The sequence below is a fragment of the Tupaia chinensis genome, unplaced genomic scaffold (genome assembly GCF_000334495.1).
Source record: "Tupaia chinensis unplaced genomic scaffold, TupChi_1.0 Scaffold000318_1, whole genome shotgun sequence".
Lineage (NCBI taxonomy): Eukaryota > Metazoa > Chordata > Mammalia > Scandentia > Tupaiidae > Tupaia > Tupaia belangeri.
Genome location: NW_006159811.1, coordinates 1474215 through 1497809, shown reverse-complemented (window position 1 = coordinate 1497809; position 23595 = coordinate 1474215). Strand labels below are relative to the sequence as shown.

The 23595-nt window shown below is 41.2% G+C and overlaps 1 pseudogene; it reads left to right on the top strand.

Annotated features, from left to right (window-relative positions):
- The first annotated feature begins 539 nt into the window (after positions 1-539).
- LOC102488672 (glucosamine-6-phosphate isomerase 1-like) lies at positions 540-1381 on the top strand (annotated as a pseudogene).
- The last annotated feature ends 22214 nt before the right edge of the window (positions 1382-23595 follow it).

Genomic DNA, 23595 nt, shown 5'->3' with positions numbered 1-23595 from the left:
CGGCCCTGGAGAGGCAGCTGAACGCCGGGGCATGAGCCCCGAGCCGCCGGACCCCCCTCTGGGGGCGCGGCTGCGACGGTCATATTCTTGATTGAGCCAATATACAATGTATTCTGGATGGAAAAATCTCATTTTGTATACTGTACTGATGTACAATGAATGTAAATAAATTAATGTTAAAAAATTCAATCACAAGCAAATTTAAATGAGTATTTTTTTCTTCAGAAATTCTTTAAGTTTTTTTTTTCCTATGAAAAAGAGAGACAGATACCCCCAATAGGGTCTTCACACTGCAATCCACCCCAAGCCTCAGCCAACCACGTTCATGAACACACACTCCTGCAGCCAACATGTACGGGGAATCATTGAACATGAACCAAAGACTTTCCCATGCAGTTTCAGCATTGTGGAGCATTATATTACCACCCTGACACTGCAGCTGGCCAAATTCTCCTGAAGTTCTTGAGTAGCAAGAATACGGTCCTCTGGAGATCAGTAGCACTGTCGCTGCAGCCACCACAGGAGGCATCCGAGACAAGATGAAGTTTATCATCCTCGACCACTTTTCTCAGGCCAGCAAGTGGGTGGCCAAATACATCAGGAACCACATCATCCAGTTGAACCCAGGCCTAGGCAAGTACTTCACCCTGGGGCTGCCCACTGGGAGCACCCCTCATGGCTGCTATAAGAAGCTGATTGAACACTACAACAATGAGGACCTGTCCTTTAAATATGTGAAGACCTTCAACATGGATGAGTGTGTGGGACTTCCTTGAGACCACCTGGAGAGTTACCACTCCTTAATGTGGAACAACTTTTTCAAGCACATTGACATCCATCCTGGATGGGAATGTAGCTGACCCACAGGCTGAGTGTGATGCCTTTGAAGAAAAGATCAAGGTCCCATGCAGGACCAAGCTCTTTGTTGGAGGCATCAGCCCCAGTGGACACATTGCTTTCAATGAGCCAGGCTCCAGTCTGGTGTCCTTTGTAAAGACACTGGCCATGGACACCATCCTGGCCAGCACCAGGTTCTTTGATGGAGATCTGGCCAAGGTGCCCACCATGACCCTGACACGGGCACTGTCATGGTTGCTAGAGAGGTGAAGGTCCTCATCACAGGCTCTCACAAGGCATTCGCTCTGTACAAGGCCATTGAGGAGGGCATGAACCCCATGTGGAACATGTCGCCTTCCAGCAGCATCCCTGAGCCATGTTTGTGTGTGATGAGGATGCCACATTGGAGCTGAAAGTGAAGACCATCAAGTATTTTTTCAAAGGTTTAATGCTTGCTCATAACATGTCAGTGGACCACTTGTACAGTATCAAAGAGAAAGAAATTGAGAAATTCCAGTCTTCTAAGAAACTGTACAGTGATTAGCCTGTGCTGGGACCAAATATCAAGTACCTCATGAGACAGGCAGATCTTTCTGGAAATTGTCTTTAAGAGAACAGAACTGTATTTCTTATTCCGGTATGGCTACTCAAGACAAATGGGTGAACTTACTCTTCTTGGCTGTGAGGATAGGGGCCTTGTCATGTAGTCTAGCTATAGGGAGAATGACTTGTTTGTAGCTTAATTAGAAAAAAATCTGAAAAAGGCACTCCATCATTTTGATGTCTTCCACATCCAGATTAAGAGCTTTGAGTTTGTGTTTTGCCCCTGCCACTGTTCATATGTGCAGAACGCTCCCATCAGGAACTTCTATCCTTACATGCACTGATTATTAAGTGGGAGGGAATCAGGGCTTGTATATATTGGACACACCTCTTTGGAGAGTCTCAAGAGCCCTCTTGAGCAGACCATTCCCTCATTTCAGAATCATTATTCCTAGTTTAAGAACAGACTTTCCAGTATCTAAACTAAGTAGAAGGAAGCAGTCCCTTTAATCAGTTAGTTACAAGTGCTATGAAAAGAAAACCATCCCTTACTGCCTCCACACACTTTTTTTTTTTCTGCTCTCACTTCCAGCCTTTTCACAAACCCCAAGAATTCTTCGGGGAGGATTGGGTGAGTAAGACTAAAGAGATGACTTTTGATGATACACCCAGAGCCTCGAGGGGCCCAGCCACGTCAGACTTCTCTTCCCCAGGCACCCTCCAGCACAAGAGGGGGAAGGCGGAAACCCTATTCCCACTAGAGCCTTGTGTTTTTGTCCAAGGTCCCCCTGTGGCTCCTCTCTCTTACAGACTCATTAGTAAGTCGGAGTCCAGAGGGGCAAGAAACACTGCCACTTCAGTGTTGTGTTCAGCCAGGTGACAGCTGGGCACAAGTTCGGTTGTTGAGTTTGGCTGCAACACAAGAGTGCCATGCTGCCCCACTTCCTTGAGAATTGAGGGTCACCAAATGCATTAGTACTGTTACCCCCTCTCACAAGACCCTGCTCTCCTAACCCTCTCAGCTTCACATGCTGGTGTTCTCAAAATACCGGTATATAAGCCTTTGTCCATTGTCTTCCACCCCCTGCTCCAAGACAAGGCTGTTGCTCCAGCTTCCCTTTACTCTTTTCAGCCTTCGTGGAGTGGACTGGCCACCTCCCTGTTTCTGAGCCTGTTTCAAAGCTACTGCTGCCTCTATGTCTGGGAAAGATCTTTAAAGATCTTTCGGGTCTTTCTTTCAGTGTTACATTTGGTACCAGCATTTCGCCTGTAACTTTTTTTTTTTTTTTGGAGAGGTTTTCACTATAGGGCACGTGCACTTGCCAGAGCGATAGAGAGAGACAGAGAGACAGAAAGTGAGAAATCACCCCCCAGGGGGGATGGCCACACCACAATCCCTTCTCCATTCTCCTCTCGGGATCTTGGGCACACACGCACACGTGCCCAGCATGAGTTTTAAGCCACCGGGTCGGGGACGCGAACCGCAGTCGACTACATGGGAGTCCGGCAACATAGCCATTACGCTAACTGCTGGTCCCTCGTCTGTAACTTTTATATTTGATTGTGCTGTCATTCTGTTTTAAGCTAATGGATTAACGGACTTGTTTATAATGTGACATTTTCTATTAAATCCAGTATTTTCCAATGAAATGTCATTTGTGAAAAAAAGAAAAGCAGCCCTCTGAATAACAGTATATAAAAGAGGGTTCTGCTCTCATTAATGGAAACCGAATGACTTAGACCAAGCTATTGCTAAGAACTACCTGAGGGACCAGCAGTTAGCGTTCAAGTCCTGGACCCGGTGGGGTAAACTCACACAGGGTGTGTGTGTGGGCGGGCCCAAGATTCCGAGAGGAGAAGGGAGGAGAAGGGATTGCGGAGTGGCCATTCCCCCTGGGGGGTGATTTCTCGCTTTCTGTCTCTGTCTCTCTCTGTCTCTCTGGTGAGCGCACATGCCCTGTAGCAAAAATCTCAAAAAAAAAAAAAAAAAAAGAACTACCTGAAATGCTGAACAAACGTGTTTTTCTGATTGGTTTGAAGGTATCCAAGAAACAGTAAAGCAGTGAAGAATTGCATCGCCTTGGCCCAGGAGACTAAGTAAGCCTGGTATTTGGAGCCAGGCTCCAGCCACTTTCTGCCCCTGAACTCTGCCAGTATTCCAGTAGAAGCAGAGAAGAGGATAAAGCTGATCAGAGGAGTCTGAGGACAAAAGGCCCATGGGGCGGGGATCTGAGGAGTGGGTAGGGGCTGCTGATAAATGTCCCTGGGCATGGATTGAGATCCTGAGGATTTAAATTCACTCAGCATAGATAAGCTAAAAACAGATCAACAGAGGTTGAAATTCAACTCCCTATCATTTCAAATGCTGATTAGATTAAGAAGATCTGGAATTCCTAATGTACCAACCCTACATAAATAGGATATAAATTCTCCCTGTGAGGACGATACCAACCAGAGGTGAGCTGCACACTGCGCTATATCTTGATCTTCATAATCTTTGGCACTCAATCAAAATTACCGAGGAACATAGGAAGACAAGACAGTGTGACTGAAGACAAAAGTAAACAACAGCAAACAAATGCAGACCAGCCAGATAGAAAGAAATGGAGCTAATATATATATATAAACTTCAATATAACAGAGAAGGTTTTTTTTTTCCAACTGCACATGGAATATTTGCCACAGTTGACATATTGTGGGGTAATTAATCAACTCTTAAATTAATGTTAACTCTTAACATTAATCAAGGCTTTAATACAGAGTACATTTTGACTATACTGAATCAGGTAGGAGTTGAATGGAAAGTCTTCATATATTTTGAAATATTTTGAATATCTGAATTAAAGTTCTGGGGGTCAGCAGGCAGCATGATAGTTAAGGTACTGGACTTTCACACGGCCTACCATGGTTTGAGTCTCGGACCTGGCAGCTTGCTTTCTTACTTTCTCTCTCTCCAGTTAAGTAATCATTATAATAACAACAAATAAAATAAATAATTCTCTAAAAAAAGAAAACATAAAATTTAGTGAAATTCAAAAAAGATATTCTGACATCAGGAAAGAAAAATGCTAAATATTACCAATGTTATTCAATATGTTGTTGAAGACTCTAGCTCTCTGCTGTATATGTAGAAAATTCTGCCTCATCCTCACAAATTATCACCTACATTTGGACCCTCAGTTACATCTACAAAAGACATTGTCATCCCACTGGCTGGCTTACTGGTTGATGCAATACTTAATGGGAAAGTAGAGCCAGTGGTGACGTGGCCACTGTCTTGCCTCCTCTCTGTAAAGTGACCCCTTAGCACTCAGGTAGTGCTGCTGGCTGAGGACCTGAACATAAGTAAGACAAATCTACCCTTGAAACATCTGAAAAGTTTAGTCAAGACGGTAGGCATCCAAAGTAGTCTATTGCCACTAAGTGGCTGGCTGCTCTCCTCAAGGGGCAGATCTGTTCCAGGGACTCAGTGTTGATCTTTGCTACTGCAAGAAAAGGCAATCAGCAGTGGCAGTAATGTCATCAGCCTGGTGAGTGAGAGTCCATGTTACTGGGCCCACACATAATCTCCATCCCTGTCACATTGTCCCCTCTGTTCATGAGCCCAGGTGTGCCCACTCTGGGTTGGTCAATGACAAAGACTGGCGAATATCAACTTGCTTGTTCTGCCTACTTGGTTGTTTAGTGCCACATCTTTGAGTATATACTTTCTGATGGGTGTGAATGTATGACATACTTTATGCTCAGTTCCATAGATCCATTTATATGCCTCTTTCCAAAAGACTTTTGTATCTTATCTTCCAATATACAATCATTTTTGAGAGATTTTTTGCTACAGGGCATGTGACAGAGACAGAGAGACAGAAAGCAAGAAATCACCCTGCTCCCAGGGAGGATGGTCACACAGAAATCTCTTCTCCTCCATTTTCCTTTTGGAATTTTGAGTTTTGAGCCACTGGGTCCTAGACTCGAAACACAGTTGACTACATGAGAGTCCAGTGACACAACCATCTGCTGGTCCCACCAATATTTCTTCTTCTAAACAGCTGCCCAAGTGTCTGTCAGCTTACTTCAGGCCACCCTTCTTTCCACACCAATTGCATGATCAGAGGCACTGATCAAAACCTTACCAAGCAGAATAATTTTTTCTCACTATTGTCTTTCTGAGCCACCCCAGGTGAGGCTATGGTGCAACTGTAGGCCATTTTTGGTTGGCACTCACATACCAAACTGACCAATTCACAAACACAACTCAGCCTTTTTCCTTCTCCATGAGTTGGTCATAAGAAACTCCCTGAGGTATAAACTCGATTGGTCAAGACCAAACACCCATTATAAGATGGAAATGACACATCCAGAATCAGGCAAGAACAGGGCCAAAAGCTACATATACATACATACAGGTGACCCAAATATCCATGCCATCCCCCATGGCTGCACTGGTGCCTCTCACTCAGCCAACACATCATGATCACATGGTCTCCACAGTCAGAAACTTCATCTCTATCATGTGACCATGCCACCTACATTGCTCATCCTGACCTGGGTTCTGACCTCTGGATTTAAATCCTTCTTGCTCTCTCTCTTCTTTAAATAGCATCCCCATGCAAACAATTTTTTCCTTTTTTTTTTTTTTCTAGACAGTGCATGAGCTCACTAGAGAGAAACAGAGAGGAAAACAAGAATACACACCTCACAAGGCATAATCACTCCACAATCCCTTCTCCATTTCTCCACTTGGAATTTGGGGTAATGATGCATGCACATTAGGATTGAGTAAATTCATCAGGAATCCATCAAGTGCCAGCGCTCCTTGCAAACTCGAAGCTTGAAGCGTTCTATGACACTAAGCAAACAGGTCACAGCAATGCTCCCAAATGAAGAGTATTCTACCTCTGGAACATGAATTAAGCTACTGTTATGTAGTGGTGCCAGGATACAAATTCAGATATTATATTGATAGCCTTTAATCTTAATCTCTTCACTATAGTGCCTCTCATGTACGTGGGTTTGCTGAATGGTTGCTTTCCTGTGTCAGCAAATGTCTAGTTTGAGGTATACCAGATACCCATATTCTCTTCGTCAAATTCAATGGCTGTAAGATATGGTTCCCAGATAGCACATTCTAAACACCAAGAAATCATGAGTGGTTTGTGATTACAATGACTTGTTTATTTCTTACATTTCCTTTCTAGGAAAATATAAATATGACAGAACCCAATAAAAAAGAAACCAGCATGTGATAAGCAATAACAATAAAGCAATGTAGTAGAAATCTCAAATTACTACGTCATGAGGAAAGTCATGACATAGTTTTCTATGTTTTTTATGCAAAAATGTGTCATGACTTTCCCAACAACCCAATAGCTTCATCTTTCAGGTTCAGCCTCTTCCTGTGGCCAGGACAGGGTCCTATACATATTCTTGATCATGTTTATTATTCATATAATTAAATGACAATGGAACAAGTTCTCCTTTACAAGGTTTTCTTTTTCAGCCTCTGTGGTGTGAAATAAACATGAAGCTGTCAAAGAGAATAAACTGAGACAGGCCAAACTAATTTGCTACTGATGATAGTCATTATAAACAATCTGAACGATGTTCCACCTCAGTGGAATTTAAATAATCTGTCAAAAAGCCACTATATCCTAAAATCTGCATATAGAATCAGGAACCATGAGAAACAAATAAGGGTACAGTTTGTAAGCTCAACAGAAATATCCTCATTCCTGACTCCAAATGAGAAGAGTAATTTTGGGGATTGATTTCTTTAAACATATATATATAAAAATTACTAGACAGTGCATGAGCTCACCAGAAATAAACAGAGAGGGAGATAAGAATGCACCCCTCACAGGGCATAATCACTCCATAATCCCTGCTTCTCCAGTTCTCTTTTTGGGATTTTGGATAATGATGCATGCACACACATACCTGCTGTTTCTCAAGCCATTGGGCCAGGGACTTGAACTGCGGGGTTGTCTGGATAGGATCCAGTGGACCCCAACTACCAAGCCATGGAGCTGCTCTACAAATGATTATTGTTATCCCATCCCCTTATGAACATTTAGAAATATTTCTCAGTGTCTTTAGAAATTTTTCTCAGTTTACAGCCAGACTAGGGGCAAAATTATTAAATAGGATGAGTTTACCTCTCATTTTAACATGAGAGTACCCAGTGCTAATGAAGACCTAGTTAAATGTACAGTCTCAAAAATCCCTAGGGAAAATACATAATTCTTTTAAAAATGAAATTATTAACTATATTCCATTTCTGATAGATAATATATTACATTATAATAATCCTGAAAGTGGGAAAACATTATGCATGAAGCTGTTCATTATGGTACTATTATTTATAACAAGAATATATGGAGATAAAATAAATGTCTAGCAATATTAGAGTTGTTAAATGAAATATAGAGCAGCACATAGAATAAACCTTGAATATTGTCAAGGCAAATAACAAAGAGAGATTCTCCAAAGATAGTAAGTTTATCCAGGAATGAGCAAGACAAGAAAGAAATTAAGCTTGGGCACATTCAAGGAGGTAAAGGAAGCAAATGTTTTTAAAGAAAAATGATGAGCATTACATAAGTTATTTCAAAACAATTATTCTTGGCTCTAAGTATCAGTTACAAGAGTGGTGTCAGTCCAAGTTTGGACAGGGAGTTTACTGGGTAGATGTCCTTGCAGAAATACTTTTTGTGAAGGCCTTTGTGTAAGGTTGTGGTCCCAGCTTTATTTTTGTTAAGTGACTCTAGTTTGATTTTGACAACTTTTGCATTGCCAAAAGTTTTCATAACATTTCAAAATGCTTATTTTATCAAGTTATACATGATATATCTCAATAGTGTTAAAACATAAAAAGATATGCTAAAGAACCAAAGATAGATGCTGTGGTTTAGGTAATGGTTTTTTCTACAAAGGTTCATGCTTTAGAATTTGGTCCCCAGTGGATGGCATTGGTAGGTGATGAGACTTTTAAGGAGTGAGGCCTAGTGGATGGAGACTGGGTCATGGCAACATGACTTCATAAATGAATTACTACTGTCTTGCACAAAACCGAGTTCTAGCTCATGGGAAGGGGTTAGTTCTTGTGTGGTCAGGTTGTTATAAAAGAAAGTCAGCTGCCTCCAGGTGTCACTCTCTCAGCAGGCACCACCACCCTTTCCACTTCTATCAGCCATGTTGTGAAGTCAGGACATGCCTTTGGAATTTCTATCTATCAGAATCATGAGTCAAATAAACCTCAATTCTTTATAAACCACCCAGTTTCAGGTATTTCTGTAAGCAACATTATAGCAGACTCAGAGAACAGACAATACAAATTTGAAGATGGTAGAAAGGAAGGGAAATTTCATTCTGCTAGATATCAAGGTTTATTATTATTAAGCTGTAATTATTTTTTAAGAATTATTTATTTATTTAACTTTATTTGTCATTCTCCTTATTATTATTTTAGTCTGGCCAGAAAGAGAGAAAGGAAAAGTAAGAAAGTAAGTTGCCAGGTCCAGGGCTCAAATTGTGGTCAGTCATATGAGAGTCCAGCGCCTTAACCAGTACACCTGCTGGCCCTAAGCTGTAATTATTAAAACTGTTAATATTGAGGGTCAGTAGGTGGCATGGTGGTTAAACCACTGGATTCCCACATGCTCAAACAGTTTGAGTCCCAAACCTGATGGCTTGAAAAACCACACTGGGCACATGTGCATACGTGCCCAAAATCCCAAGAGAAGAATAGAGAAGAGATTGTGGCATCGCTATATCCCCTGGCGGGGGAGGTGGGGGAGGGAGGAGAGTGATTTCTCACTTTTCCCCTCTCTGAAGAGCACATGAGCCCTATGGCAAAAACCTAAAAATTTTTTAAAATTAAAAAAAAAATCACTAAGTATTAGGGTCAAAATAGACAAATAATATCAATAGAATAGAATGGAAACTTTATATATGGTGTAATATATGTATACCCCCACATATTCATATGAGGAATCTTCCAAAAGTTCATTAAAAATACATATAATGACAAAACCATGCATGGATTTAAAAACTTCTTGCCTCTGTGGTACGGCTAGTAGCATGCTGGACCAGAAGCTAGAAGCCACGTGCCAACCATGATTTCAGTCTCCAGCCCAGCCAGATTGAAAGACACTCCAGGCACGCACACACATGCCCAGGATACTGATGCACTAGAGGACTGGAGGAAGAGATCACAGTGCCACAGAGCCCTGTGGGGGGTGCTTCTCTGCTGCTCTCTTTCTCTCTCATGCATATATATACACCTTAACATGAAGAACAAACAAATGAATAAGTAGCTCATACTTTGATTCCATTTTTCAAGGCCTTTTGAAGTACCCTATTATATGCATGTATATATACACGCATTTATACATACACACATATATACACATACATATATCTAAACAAAGGTGGTATTACAGTTAAATAATGCTGGGACAATGGACTCTAAATGGAAAAAGATATATCATTTAGATCTTAATTCACATTGTGTACAAAACTGAACTCTACTTGGATTAAAAAACTTAAATATCAAAAAAGAAACTAAAGCTTTTGCAGAAAATATATAATGACTTATCACTATGATCTGAGAGTAGGAAAAGGATTTCTTAAATATTATACAAAATGCCAAACCATAAAGAGAAAGATTGATACATTCAATTATATTAAAATTTAAAATCCTACATGACTTCCCTCTAAAAACAAAACATAAAGTGAAAAGACAAACCACTGACTGAGAGAAGATGTATCAACATCTATTTGTATCCTGAGTAAACAAAGAATCTCTGCAAACTGCTAATATGGAAAGGTAAACTGCACAAATAAAAAAAGGACAAAGATTCTTAACAACTATTTGTAGAAGAAAAAAGCCCAAATGCCCAATAAGCATATGAGAAAATGCTTAACCTTGCTAGTAATTGATAAATACAAATTTAAAACCAGAGTAAGATATCATTTATAAATTTCATAGTTACAAGACGGACAAAAGATTAAAAACTCAAGACCAGCAGATGGCATGGTAGTTACGGCACTGTATTCCCACATGGACAACCACAGTTTAATTACTCGACCCAGTGGTTTAAAACGGACCAGGTGCATGTACGTGCATGTCCAAAATCCGAGAGGAGAATGGAGGAGAAGGGATTGTGGCATGGCCATCCCCCTTGGGGGGAGATTTCTCACTTTCCAAACTCTCTCTGTCTCTCTTCATCAAGCACACACACCCTATGGCAAAAAATAATAATAATTATTATTATTTAATTAAAAAGTCTAACAATGTCAGCAGAGATGTTAAGAGATGGAAATGCTCTGGGGCCAGCAGGTGGCATGGTGGTTAAGGGCGATGGACTCCCTCATGGCTGACCACAGCTCAAGTCCCAGACCCAGTGGCTTGCTTTCTCAGTTTCTCTTTCTCTCTCTAGCTCACTCTCTCTTTCTCATTTCACTCTGTCCCTCTCTGGCCAAATTTAAATAAATAAATACATAAATACATAAATAAAGTTAAATAAAATAATTCTTCCAAAAAAGAGAAAAAGAGAGGGAAACTCTACTGCACTGCTGAAGTGCTCTGGGAGAGGGATGGAAGAGAAGACAGCCCAACCAAGGCTCAATTTTGCTTTCTAGACAACCAGATTTGTGGAGACACCACCTCCCTTTTTGTAATATAATAAGCTCTTGCTAATGAGGAGAATTTCAAGTCAAGGAGAAGGTGGAATTTGTACAATTTTAGACTGGTGAAGATATTAAGGTATCTTTGGGCAAGAAAACTTTTAGCCCCACCTTAAGTCTCCTCACGTGATCATTTGCCAACACAACCTCCAACTAAATCAGACCTTCCTCTGCCTACCACTTTAAAGGGACTCATTCTTCTCTCCCAGCCCCTTCTGATCTGACTCTCAAAGTTCTGGTCAACTGCATGAACCGCAAAAATAAGTCACTCACTTCCCTTCTGCCAGATAGAACTGAGAATAAGACTGCAATCGAATCCTTATCAAGGCAATAATCTCAAAGCTTATCTTTGGGTAACTAATGAGACAGCCACCAGGAGCCAGCTGTCCAGCACCAGACCTTCTGCTTGTTCCCCACAAACTGAGACCAGGAACACTGTGAAAAAGGCTGAGTGGGAGCAGCCAGCACTGCTTAGCCTAACAGTGTGGTGGGCTGACTCTACGGGTAGTGTCGCACACTGCCAATGACATGAAAGTCAGATTATTTTTCTTTCTTTCTCTTTATGAGTTTTGGCTGCACTGTCTCTTAGAATTCACCTTTACCCCTAAAAAGAGTTTGTGCATGTGTGCACTTATGCACATGCATGTGTGTGTGTGTGTGTGTGTGTGTGTGTGTATGTTATTTTGGGAGAATAAACACAAAGCAACCACTGACCCTGGTTATGAGATGTTTATTTTTTTCTCTCCATTCAGCTTTGTAATTAATTAGTTTCTTCTGATAGCACAAGACGAAGGCATACCCTAACAGGACCGTCAACATGTTCCACCATCAGTCAGCCCAGGTCATAGGCACACACAAGTGTACCAAGGTATATAGGGGGCCCTGGAATGTGCACTGGGGACTTGCCATGAGGGTCCAGTTGTGTTATCACTATACCAACACCTGCTCCATGCTATGAGAGCTTTAAAAAGACTGAAAAGAGAGACAGGGCCCCCATCTTGTCCAGATCACACTCTGAGACTTGGAGTGTCTGTGTCTCTGTCTCCACCTAGACAATTCTATTGTGTTCTGATTTACTATTTCATCTCCCATAATAGGGCTGCCATTACTTTTAGGCCCAACCACTAAGACTTTGGAAAACAGATTACAAAAGGAAGAGAGGGAAAAGTAACAGTTTCTAGGCTGAAATCAAGCCTTATGGGTAGGTGTGAGGTTCCCTAAAAAGCAGAGATACTCTCAGGAAGGAGAGTATAAGACAAAACTATGTTATGTAAAACAGGAATAATGTTGAGGAGGGTACATGCGTACGGGAACTGTATCAGTCTCTTATTGCTGCTGTAACAAATCACCACAAACCTGGTAGCTTGAAAAACAACGTATGATCATGGTCCATTAGGGGGTATATTCTCCCCCACACACGCACAGAGTGCATGTGGCCCCTGGCAATTATTAATAAAACAAATACATGCAAATTTGGCCCAACCATGGGGATGCAAGGAAAAGGGTGCCACTGAGCAATGGCTGAGGCTACACAGGAAGCCCAGGTTTGGTTCCTAGTCTTGCCTAAACAGACCAGGTGTGGTGGTCCAAGCCTGTGGTCCTAGCTAACTGGAAGGCTGGGGCAGAAAGGATTACAATGTGGGGAGACCCTGTCAGAAACGTCTATATCTCTCCCACTTCCTCCTGTGTTCTCTCTCTCATGGAAACACAAATTTACAAGCACAGTTCCAGAGACCAGAAATCTGAGCTCAAGGTGTCAGCAGTGTTGTGGCTTTTAGGAAAAAATCTGTTCCTGGTCTCTTCCAGCTTTCAGTGGCTACTGGGATTCCTTAGCTTTCAGTCTCTGCCTCCATCTTCACATAGCCTTCTCTGGGTGTGTAATCTCCTTCTGACTCTCTCTTATACAGGCACTTCTGAGAGGATTCTGGGCCCCTCTGGATAACCCATTACAATGTCCTCATGTCAATATCTTTAACTTAATCACACTGATAAAGATACGTTTGCATATAAAGTAATCTTTGTAGGTTCCAGGGATTAAGGTCTCATATCTTTGAGTGACCATTATTCAATTACTGCATGTACCCTACTGTGAAAGATTTAATTTCTTGCATGTTTTCCTCACTGATCCTCTAAAAGATTGTATTCTTTATATAGTTTTAAATTTTCAACTCAGTAAAGAAAGCGAAATACAGTCATCCATCCCTGTGTGGGGTGCTCATAATGGGGTGAAGAATAAGGGAATATGGCGGCGAATGGGAAGGACCCCTCGTCCACCTCAAGCCCTCTGCTTGTCCTAGGGAGAGAAGCAACAGTCTATCAGTGGGATGTGTCTAAGAGTTCCAGGCCGTGGCCAGCAGCTGTGGGTAAATGGGGATCCACGGCAGAGCCGAAAGCAATGGAGAAAAGCATGAGATGCACAAGTTCATTTTCCTGTTTGATATCCTGGTAGGGACTGAAAATAGCAGCTTCCAATTTCCCACCCTTAGTTTCAGCAAGCTGACCCTGGAAAGAGAATACAGGTAAATTTTCATGTTGCATAAGTTTCCTGAATGACTTAATGAAGACTTTTGCTCCAAGGCTTCAGTGCTTTAATAATAATATTGCTCCCACCCCCACTTCCACAACTGTCTTTCTCTCATACATACACACACATGCATGTGAACACACACATGCCCCCCACCCCACAGCCCCTTGCCTCCTGGCAACAATAGTTAACTCAAACAAGGATCTAAAATTGCTACCCGCTCTTGTCTCTCTTCTCACCACTACCATTACAAGCATCACTAAGAACCAAAAGAAAAAAGAAAAAAGAATAGCTTGCTTGCACACAATGCATGACCATGGAAAGTGACTGATTGAGATACAGCGCATCACGCGTGCTGCCAATGGTGATATTGTTAGAGTGAATTCATCATCCTGACACCTTCATAATGCTCCGACACTGCTGTCTCATTAGGTCCCATGCTGCAAGGTTGCAGCCTGCGCTGTGCAGCTCAGGGAGACACCTCACGCCGAGCAAAGCGGCCTCGCCCCTTACACCTCACCTAAATGTTTGACTTAGCCCACTACATGCTGGGGTGACTGGAACACGGCAGGGTGAGGAAAAGGAATACACAAGGACAAGGGTAGGGGAGCTGGCATCTGACTGAAAAGGAAACTAAATGGCTTTTCTCGTCTAGGCTTTTCTGAGAAGTGCTCCTGAGCAATGCCATCAACATCAGCTGTGCCAGAATTGATGTATGGGCTGGTTGTGAAGGACTCTATTGGAAGCAGAGGAGAGTTTCCTGAACGATGCAATTACTTGTAGACGAGAAAGACTCTCCCCGCACAACACCGAAGTGCTAATAGTCCGTGGTGAGCCGGGGAAGTTAGAAAGTGAAGTGTCGATGAAAACCCAAACACTCTCATTCCTGTCCCCGCACCACCTATCACCACAACTCAGCCCACCAAAACACACATTCATCGCAGTTTTTAAATGATAACCAAGAATACCAGGGTCTCCTGCACAAAACCCATTGTCTTCCTTTGGGTACCCTAAGAGACTGAGTCCCCCTGTTACTCTCTCAACAGGCCTTAAAGCAACAATTTAGAGAAGTTGGACCAACTTCATAGCCTAATAGCAGTTAAGGGAGCTGGATTCCACATAGCTGACCATGGTTCAAATCCTGACTCCATAGGCTTCAAAACCCCACTGATGAGTGTGTGTGCATATCCAAAATTCTGACAGGATGGAGAAGTGGAGGAGAAGGATTGCAGCATGACCAGGCCCCATTGGGAGATGTTCTCTCCCTCTCCCTTGCTCTCTGTCTCTCTGTCTCTTTCTGGTGAGTGTCTGTGCCTTCTTGCAATTAAAAAAAAAAAGACAAATGTAAAAAGTTTTGGAGGAAAGCGCAGGAAGCACTACCTCCAGGAGTTGAGTGAGAAGTACGAGGGAGAAGGACAGGACAGCAGCCAATAAAAGGGTATGCGTTCCATGCAGCCACGACTAGGGATGACTGGAGCCAAATCCTTTCAGGGAGCTGTGGGAAGCTGTACAGAACACCTGTCTATGGGTCATCCTACCAGAGGGGCAAGGGGACTGGGGGATTTGTCTCCAGGTTCCCATTAGTCATTGGTTGAGGACTGATCTTTGGCGGATTAATTCCTGAGCATTTCCGGTTTAGCATGTTCATTCTATATTGGACAGACCACTCATTCTAGCTTATCAGGTTTAGAACAACTTTGCCCCTAAGTCAAATCCAAAACCAAGTCACAGAAGAAGGAAATAAATAAATGAGTAAAGTGAAAAAATCTGCAATGCACGAAAAGTGTTTATGAAGACTCATTGTAAAAAGAGGCTGCATTATTGCTGATAATGTTGTCATTCTCAGTAGCTTGCCTACACTTGGACACTTCGGACAGTAGAAGGACTTGAACCCATTGTCATTCATTTTGTACAAGAACAAGTGTGAAAACTGAGAAGGAGATGGCACTTGCTTTATTATTCTCAGCCTCCTGTCTCTGGTTTCTCGTCCTCTTTTGGAGCTCCTTCTCCACCCATTACCAGTCTGACCTATCTTATCAAAACTCGTTATCAAGAAAGATTCTGATGGGAATCATTCCCAAGAACAAATAGAAGTTTTCATTTATCCAACACAATTTTTTTAGATAATTATTTTTAACTAAAGATTTTTATTTATTATTATTATTTTTAAATTTGCCCAGAGAAAGAGAGAGAGAGATAAAGAGGAAAACTGAGAAAGCAAGCCATAGGTCCAGGACTCGAACCTCAGTCAACCACGTGGGAGTTTAGTACCTTAACCACCATGCCATCTGCCAGCCCACCAACAAATATTTAATAAGCAATTTCTTTTAGGCCTGGCACTGTGCTGGATGCTGGAACGTAGAACTATAACCCGCAGTCCTGTCTGCACAGTATGGAAAGGGCCAGGATGAAGATGTATGGAACGCTGGGTACAAGGAGCATCGGGGAGCTGCTCTTAGGAAGAATATCCACAATTAGGGACCGGAAGACTTTGTCCCTTGTTAAATACATTTCGAGCATCAGTGAGTAGGCAGACAAGTGGGAAATGGAAGTCCCTTGCCCGAAATTCCTAAATCCCATGTTGGAGTGCTAAAGAATTCAGGCATTTGGGTAGTCTCGATTCCACCAACACACAGCTGGCCTGTCGCTGCATCCTGCAGAACAAATTGAAAATGAGCAGCAAGCGCAATGCAGGCATCTGCTCCTGAAATTCCTGCGGTGCAGAAGGGATGTTTTTTAATTTGCTTGCATTTTTGAGGGGAAAAAAATAGAGAGATTTCCTATTTATAGATGACTTCGGTCTTTGGACGATCATGCTCTCTTAGCTTGTTATTCAATGTAGAGATTTCTTCTGTTTCTGTTTGTTTCTCTTATCCCTAAATCACGTGTTAAGGAACCAGAGCCACAGCCCTAAGAAAGGCTTCTGTGCCTTGTGTTTTTTCATCTGAAAAGGAAGGTGCTACCACCTCACAAAGAAGTGTGGAGGATTAAATGAGATAACGCAGTGCACTCAGACCATGTCTGACACTAGGAAGTGCCTGACTGCAGGAACGTGAGGCGTGTAGGAAAGCAGGTGTGGAGAGTTCATTTCTCCCAACAAGCTCTGAGCTTGTCTGAGAGATCACAATAAAACCTCCTGCTGTGTTTCATAGGAATAGTTATCAAATGCTCACTGATGTCTTAGGAAAGATCCTAACCTAACTGCCTCACTTCAAGGGAAGCTGTGCTCAAGGGTCTGGTCGTCGGTTAGTAATCAGGACATCATCAGGGAATGGGGCTGCCATGCTGGGTCACATTCAAACATGACTACACAGAGGAACCTAGACCTCTGGCTTAAAGGGCTGAGGTGGGGGGGAGGGGCACATGTGATATTCAGGCAACAAACAGATCTTTTTTTTTTTTTTTTAATGATAAAGAGGCATTTTGGTAATTATTTAATTTTATTTATTATTTTTTAATTTGCTGTAGGACATGTGTGCTTACCAGAGGGCAAAAGTGAGAGAAAAATCCACCAGGTCTGGGACTTGAACTATGGTCAGCCATGGGAGAGTCCAATGCCTTTAACCACCATGCCACCTTTAGCTTGTCAATCACTGTCCTACAAAGATGAAGCTAAGAGTTTAACTGTGGCACTGCCTCTCAGATTTCAACACAAATGAGAATGTAGTTCCTTACTAACAGACATCCTCATCCAATTGACTAGGAGATAAACTGTACTATCACTCACCCACAAGTAGGGTCTGTGAATTCTAATATGGCCCTAAGCTCCTAAATATATTCCATTTCCACCTGAAATAATCCGTCTTATTGTCTGTGTTTTTCCATGCAATCTTTACTTTTGGGGAGAGGAAGGGGACTAGACCATGGCACAGCAGTCAAACACATAGCTCTGAGAGCTGGCCCATATGGCAAGGCTTCAGGATCATTTCCAGAAACTTTCCTGAGTGTACCCAGCACTTGTGTCCATGAGCTGAGCTGATTGAGGGCTAAAGACGGACTGCAGGACCAAGACCCTGTTGGGGGGGCCTCTCTCTCTCCATCTCTCTTGTTCATGAGACAAATAAACCTTAAAAACTTCATTTTTTTTATACTTAATAGATTCATTTTTAAAGAAATCACGGACCAGCAGTTAGTGTTATGGCTATGTCGCTGGACTCCCATGTAGTCGACCGTGGTTCAAGTCACGGACCCAGTGGCTAAAATTCACACCGGGTGCGTGTGCATGCGTGCCCAAAATCCTGAGAGGAGAATAGAGGAGAAGGGATTGCCGTGTGGCCATCCACCCTGGGGGGTGACTTCTCGCTTTCTGTCTCTCTGTCTCTCTCTGTCTTTCTGGCAAGTGCACGTGCAAAAAGCTCTCAAAAAAATAAAATAATAAAAAAGAAAGAAAAAAGAAATCACGTAGCAGGATAACACATTGAGTCATTGAAACTTTAACAAGAATTTGTAGTCCCAAATAGCTTTTTCTACACAGGAGAATCTTGAATAGTGTATAAAAAAATCAAAGAATACTAAAAGAAGGGAGACTGAACAAGGGTTGTTCACAATAGAAATTTGAAATGCTTGCTGACTCCAGATCAATTTAAAATTTGAAAAAGGTTAGAGGTGGGATGGTGTTATTCTGATGCATTTGCATTTTTCGTCTGCTTTCTATACTAGAAACAGAATAAGATAGTGCTCAAAGGCCAGCCTGTGGCATGATGGTTAAGGCATTGGACCCCACATAGGCAACTACACAGTTCTAGTCCCAGTCCCAGCAGTTTGAGAAACACACCACACACATGTGCATGCATGTCCAAAATCCCAAAGGGAAGAAGAAATGAAGGAGAAAGTATTGCAACAGGACCCCACAAATAAAAAAATTTAAAATAAATTTAAAATAAAAAACTATAATAGGGTCCCAACTTTCTGATTCAGCAAGTTTAGGGTGGAACCTGAGAGTCTGAATGTCAGGTGGTATGGTGGTTAGGGCACTGAACCACCACATTGCCAAACATAGGTCAAGTCCTGGATCCAGCAGCTTCAAATTCAGGCCAGATACATGTGCGTGCATGCCCAAAATTCCAGGAGGAGATGGAGGCGACGGGATTTTGGCGTGGCCACCCTTCTAGGGGGTGATTTCTCACTTTACCTCTCACTGTCTCTGTCTCTCCAGTGAACAGAACAGCCCTATGGCAAAAACCTTGGGAAAAAAAAAAATGATCTCAGGTAAAGTTGATGCTGTTGACCCACAGGACACTGACTACACTTTGAAAACCACCAGTCTGCCTATTTATAAGGTTAAACCAGTGACACCTAACCTTTCTCCCTCATTCCCCTAATATTCTTTGCCAATAGCTATTGTTCCTTGGATATTCAAAATCTATCAGTCAGGGCCAGCAGGTAGCATGGGGTTAAGGGCACTGGATTCCCACACGGCCAACTGTGGTTCAAGTCCCAGACCTGGTGGCTTGCTTTCTCACTTTCTCTCTCTCTCTCTCTCTCCCCCTCCCCCACCCCCCGGTCAAATTTAAAAAATAATGAATGAATTAATTAAATGAAGTTAAACAAAATAATTATTTAAATAATAATAATAATAATAATTCTTAAGGGGCCGGCAGGTGGTGTGGTGGTTAAGAGCGCTGGACTCCCACATGGCCGACCATGGTTCAAGTTTCGGACTTGAAGGCTTGCTTTCTCACTCTCTCCCTCTCTCTCTCTGTCCCTCTTTGGTCAAATTAAAATAAAGAAAGAAAGAAAGAAAGTTAAATAAAATAATTCTTAAAAAATAATAATTCTTAAAAAGTTTTAAAAAAACAAAATCTATTACCCAGGAATAACTGGATTGTGTCTACAGTTATACAATGCAGGTGGTTCTGACATCATAACTTTGGATCAAACTAGAAAACACTCTTTTACCTAAATATCCACAGATTCAGTAAACAAACACCACCTGAGGCCCTAAAACGTACCAGACACAAGGCTGTATACAGACTCTGCCTGCAAGTCCTCAAACTATAGGGCAGATCCTGAGTCTTACACATGAAGGAATTATGTTGACTGTTGATTGCTGATTGCAGATGTCTCTGAATTAACCTTTGCAATATTTATCCCTTTCTTTTTGTTGTTGTTGTCGTTGTTGTTAATTTGCTATAGGGCACATGCACACATCAGAGACAGACAGAGGGAAGGTGAGAAAGTGCCCTCCAATGGGGATGACCACGCCATATTCCCTTCTTCTCCATTCTCCTCTCAGGATTTTGGGCATGCACAAACACACACCTGTCATGTTTTTCAAGTCACTTAGTCTAGGACTTGACCCACACTATTGGCCACGTGGAATCCAGCTGTCTTAACCACCATGCTACCTGCTAGCCCAGAATAGTTATCCCTTTTTATAAGTGACTCAGCATGAGGTACTCAGAGAAACTGAAGGTCCTGGGGAAAGGACTATGGTACTCTCAAATAAAGGGTACACACACTCAGAACAAACATAAGGGATTTTTCTTATACATTTTTAGTTGTTCCCAACACTTTTGCCCTGGAGGCTCCAGTTAAAACATCTCTTACTGGGACCACCAGATGGTATAACGATTATGTTAATAGACTCCTACATGGCCAACCACAGTTTGAGTCCCAGACCTGGAGGCTTGATACTGATGCTGGTGCATGTGTGTGCATGCATGCCCAAAATCCCGAGAGGAGAATGAAGGAGAAGGGATCGAAGCATGGCCATCTCCCTGGGAGGAAGAAGGAATTTCTTTCTTTCTGGAGCTCTGTCTTTCTCTGTCTCTCTAGCGAGTGCATGTGCCCTATAGCAAAAGTCTCTCTCTCTCTAAAAACAAAACAAAACAAAAAACAAAAAACTTAATCTCTTACCAAAGAGAGAAATTCCATTGTAAGAAATCTAATGACAGTCTTAAAACCACTTTACAGTTAAAGCCTCAGATAATACAAAGTAGAACAACTGTCAATAGTATAACAAGCATAACCCTTGGATCAGGACTTAAAACTGATTTATTCCTAAGGACTTTGCTCTGCAGACTTTCCTTTCCCCATGCCCGTTTTTTTGTTTACATTACTTAAATTCTATTGGGAAGAAAGGCCTTGATGTTGGATTGCAGAGCTCACACAAAACATCTAGGCAACTGCATTTGTCAGCTCTCAAGGCAGGTAGAATAATTGAAGTCCATTTATAAAGCTTCCCATAGCTCTCTGGCAGGAATATAAACTGACAACTTCAACAAAAAAAGGAAGGAAAATTCTTATGGAATTATATTCACTATGAATTTTCCCTTGTTACTAAATATTTTTCTATAAACAGAAAGCTTTGGTTTACGGTCAGTTAATACCATGGTAGTAAAACAAATAACCTATTGTCCTTGATGGCAACAACCTTACTTTTAGTTTTAGAGAAACATTGCTCTACTTTATACCTTTATTCACACTATCTCTCTCAACAGAATTAATGCTACATGAAATCCTATGTGATCTATACCCAATTTTTTTTTTTTTAGAGATTTTTGCTATTTGGCGTGTGCAATCATCAGAGAGACAGAGAGAGGCAGAGAGAAAGGAAGTGAGAAATCACTCCCCTGGGGAATTGGCCACGCTGCAATCCCTTCTCCTCCATTCTCCTCTCAGGATTTTGGGTACACATACACACCTGCCCGGCATGAGTTTTAAGTCACCAGGTCCAGGACTGCAACCATAGTCGACTACATGGGAGTCCAGTGACGTAACCCTTACAACATCTGCTGGTCCCAATCTATGCCAATTTTATTAAATAACTGGTATCCTGGGCAGAATTGAACCTAGAAATATACTTGAAGGAGTAAAACACCATGATCAAATGGGTTTTGTCCTTAAAAAGAAAAGTTTAATATTAGAAACTCAATCAACATAATTCACTATATTAAGAGAAAAAGAATACAGTATATTCCTCTCAATAAATACAGAAAAAGCATTTAATAAAAGTCAAAATCCATTCATGTTTAAAAAAAACTCTCAGCAAAAGTAAAGTGAAAACCCACAGAATGGGAGAAAATATTTGCAAGCTATAAATCTAACAAGGGATTAATAACTATAATATCACAAGAATTTGAACAATTCGGCAGCAAATAATAATGATCTGATATTTTTAAGACTTATTTAATTTAATTAATTTATTAGTAGTAGTAGTATTAGTATTAGTATTAGTATTAGTATTTTCCAGTTTGATTAGACAGAGAGAGAGAAAGTGAAAAAGCAAGCCACCAGGTCCAGGACTTGAACCATGGCCAACCATTTGGGAGTCCAGCACCGTTAACCACCACGCCACCTGCCAGTCCCAATAATCTGATTTTTAAGTGGACAAATGATGTAAACAGACACTTCTCAAAAGAAGACATACAAATGGCTAACAAGATATGAAAAAAAAAAGCTAAACATCACTAACCGGAAAAATGCAAATCAAAACCACAGTGATATTATCACTTCACCGCAGGCAGAATGACAGTTATCCAAAATACATAAAGTAGAGCTGGCAGGTGGCATGGGGTTGGTGACATTGGACTCCCATGTGGCTGACTGAGGTTCAAGTCCCAGACCTGGCAGATTGCTATATCCCTTTCCCTCTCTCTCTCTCTCTCTTTCTGCCCCTCTCTGGTCAAATTAAAATGAATGAATAAATAAAGTCAAATAAAATAATTATTTAAAAAAATACATAAAGTACCAAATGCTTGGCAATGACATGGACAAAACACAACTCTTTCACATGTTTGGTGAGAACATAAATTCATACAGCAATTATGGGAAACAGTATGGAAGTTCCTCAAAAAAACTAAAAGCAGAATTCTCACATGATCCAGCAATTCTACTACTAGGAATAGATCTAAAGAAAAGGAAATCAGCATGTCACAGAGAGAGTTGTACACTCACATTTACTACAACACAATCCACAATAGCCAAACCGTGGAATCAACCTAAGTGTCCATCAAAAGACAAATGGATGAAGGAAAGGTGAAATACAGATATAGATACACACACACATACACATACATATACATATAGTGGAATACTATTCAGCCATTAAAAAGAGTCTTGTCATTCAAAGCAACGTGGATGATTCTGGAGGACATTATGTTAAGTTAAATAAAGCAGACACAGAAAGAGAAAAATCTCATATTCACACTCATATGTAGAAACTAGAAAAGTTGAGCTCATGCAAGTAGAACATAGAATAGGCGTTACCAGAGGTTGAAATGGGGAGAGGGAAGGAGGAGATGTTGGCTAATGGATACAAAATGACAGATCAGAGGAATTAGTCATAGAACTTTATAGCACAGTAGGGTAACTATGAGTAACAATAAGTCACCATATGTTTCAAAATACCTAAAAGAGTAGGTTTTTAATGTTCCCAATATAAAGATAAATATTTCAGTTGATGAATATGCTAATTATCCTGATTTGATCATTATTCGTTATATTCATACACTAAAAATCACACTGTACCCTATAAATATAAACACATATAGTTATTATATGTCAAAAGATAAAAACAAATTTTTAATTCTTAACAAGTGAGGAATAGAATGGAATTTCTTCAACTGATACATGAAAATCACAGTTAACACCATGCTTAATGGTGAAAAATTAAATACTGTTCCCCTAAAATCAGAAATAATGATGCCTTCTTTCACCATTTTCATTCAACATTTGCTAGATGTCCTAGCTACTGCAGTAAAGTAAGAAAAGGACATAAAAGACATACAGATTGCGACAGAAGTAAAACTGTCATTATTAATAGATATAAATGCTCATGTACATAGAAAATTCTAAGGAATTAAAATAAAAGCTACTAGAAATAAGTGAATATAGAATGACAGCAAGACACAGGACAATGCCCCCAAATCAGTTACATTTCTATATTCTAAAAATAATCTAAAATTGACATTTTTTAAAATGTCATTTATAGGCCGCCAGTGGGATGGTGGTAAAGGTGGCCAGGTCCCACATGGCTGATTGCACAGTTCAAGTCCTGGACCTGG